The sequence below is a fragment of the Oratosquilla oratoria genome, chromosome 12, assembly GCF_046742065.1.
Source record: "Oratosquilla oratoria isolate Oo_2021 chromosome 12, ASM4674206v1, whole genome shotgun sequence".
Classification (NCBI taxonomy): Eukaryota; Metazoa; Arthropoda; class Malacostraca; order Stomatopoda; family Squillidae; genus Oratosquilla; species Oratosquilla oratoria.
Genome location: NC_134788.1, coordinates 70,455,050 through 70,457,549, shown reverse-complemented (window position 1 = coordinate 70,457,549; position 2,500 = coordinate 70,455,050). Strand labels below are relative to the sequence as shown.

Below are 2,500 nucleotides of genomic sequence, written 5' to 3'. Positions count from 1 at the left end.
TCGAAAACTACACTGGGATTTATAAATAATTTCAGACTTTTCCCAATCCATGCGGTGGTCCTCCTTACTGGTGTGGAGAAACACAGCTGAATTTTCTTTTCCGTACTTAACGGAATTTTTATGCACCTTTATTCTCGTGGTTAAGTCTCTTCCTGCTTGGCCCCAGTATACTTTATCACAGTCTTTGCAGGGAAGTTTGTACACACCGGGGCTGGTTTCTACGTTGGTGCGTCGGTGTACATTCACTACTTTCCTGAATAAACTGTTTGGGTAATTAAAAATTAGTTTGACATCATCATTGGGCAAAAGTTTGAAAGCTGCATTAATGGAATCACTATATGGTAATAACAAGTTATTCTTGCTCCATTTGAATTTATCATCAAGGTTGGATGTTTTATAAAAATTGTATTTTGCTTTCCTCAGGGCTTTGGACAAAAACCACCCTGGGTATCCTAGCTTTGAAAGTTGTGATTGAATTAATGTTAATTCTGCATCCAGATGTCGTGGGCTGCATATCCTGTATGCTCTAAGAAACAGGCCCGACGCTACACTACATTTGATATTATCCGGGTGATGACTAAAGAAATGTAGGTAGCTGCCGGTGTGTGTGGGCTTCCTGTACACTGAAAAGGACAATTGGTCCGGACCTCTCATGACCAAAGTGTCAAGAAATGGGATTTTTCCTTCTTCCCATTCTACTTTGAAACTTAAATTACTTGCTAGGTTGTTTAATTCTATGAAGAAGTCATTAAAAGAACCCCATTTTTCATCCCATATAGTAAAAATATCATCTACATATCTGTACCAAAACATCTCCGCTGGTTTAATTTTTGGTAACAAGGTACATTCAAACCACTCCATGTAGATGTTGGCAAGCACTGGACAGATGTTGGAGCCCATGCTGCATCCGTTTTTCTGTCTGAAGAATGAGTCTTTAAAAGAAAAAAACATTAGTATTAATACACAGACGTGTCAAACTGATTATTTTTGAAACTGAGATAGGAAGTCGCCGATCCTCCTGGGGGCGCCCCGCCGCTCCTCCTGGGGGCGCCCCGCCGTTCCTCCTGGGGGCGCCCCGCCGCTCCTCCTGGGGGCGCCCCGCCGCTCCTCCTGGGGGCGCCCCGCCGTTCCTCCTGGGGGCGCCCCGCCGCTCCTCCTGCTGGGGGCGCCCCGCCGCTCCTCCTGCTGGGGGCGCCCCGCCGATCCTCCTGCTGGGGGCGCCCCGCCGCTCCTCCTGCTGGGGGCGCCCCGCCGCTCCTCCTGCTGGGGGCGCCCCGCCGCTCCTCCTGCTGGGGGCGCCCCGCCGCTCCTGCTGCTGGGGGCGCCCCGCCGCTCCTGCTGCTGGGGGCGCCCCGCCGCTCCTGCTGCTGGGGGCGCCCCGCCGATCCTGCTGCTGGGGGCGCCCCGCCGATCCTGCTGCTGGGGGCGCCCCGCCGATCCTGCTGCTGGGGGCGCCCCGCCGATCCTCCTGCTGGGGGCGCCCCGCCGATCCTCCTGCTGGGGGCGCCCCGCCGATCCTCCTGCTGGGGGCGCCCCGCCGATCCTCCTGCTGGGGGCGCCCCGCCGATCCTCCTGCTGGGGGCGCCCCGCCGATCCTCCTGCTGGGGGCGCCCCGCCGATCCTCCTGCTGGGGGCGCCCCGCCGATCCTCCTGCTGGGGGCGCCCCGCCGATCCTCCTGCTGGGGGCGCCCCGCCGATCCTCCTGCTGGGGGCGCCCCGCCGATCCTCCTGCTGGGGGCGCCCCGCCGATCCTGCTGCTGGGGGCGCCCCGCCGATCCTGCTGGGGCTCCCCGCCGATCCTATGGAAGCCCTGCGGCTCCTCAGGGAGCCCCCGTGGCTCTTCTGGGGGCCCCCGTGGTTCCTTTGGGGGCCCCAGGTTGAGAACCACTGGCCCACACAAATTAGTCATCCCTATTTCCTCCCCTCCCTCTCAGATTACCTAACTTCAATGTGGCGCGTATGTGTATATGTATATGTGTATGTGTGTGTATGTGTACATATGTTTTTGGACATGTGTGTGTGTATATGTGTGTATATGTGTATGCACATGTGTATGTGTACATGTCTGTTTGGACATGTGTGTTTTTACGTGTCCGTGTACGTGTGTACCTGTGCATGTGTTTTACGTGTGTTTGTCTGTACATGTGTGTGTAAAAGTGTGTGTGTGTACATGTGTGTATGTGCACATGTTTGTGTGTGTACATGTGTGTATATATATGTGTGTGTATGTGTACATGTGTGTTAGTCTACATATGTATGCACATGTGTGTGTGGACATGTGTATGTATATACATGTGTGTCTGTGTACATGTATGTGTGTGTACTTGTGTGCGTGTTCATGTGTGTGTGTACATATGTGCATGTATATGTGTGTGTATACATATGTGTGTACATGTGTGTGTACGCATATGTGTTTGTGTGCGTACATATGTGTGTATATATATTTGTGTGTGTACATACAAAAGTACATAGGTGTGTTTGTGTGTACATGTATGTTTCT

At 53.4% G+C, this 2,500-nt stretch overlaps 1 protein-coding gene across 2 annotated transcripts in view; it reads left to right on the top strand.

The window, feature by feature from the left end:
• LOC143031996 (uncharacterized) overlaps nucleotides 1-2,500 on the top strand; it is a 198,456-nt gene that overhangs the window by 74,271 nt on the left and 121,685 nt on the right. The window lies entirely within an intron of this gene.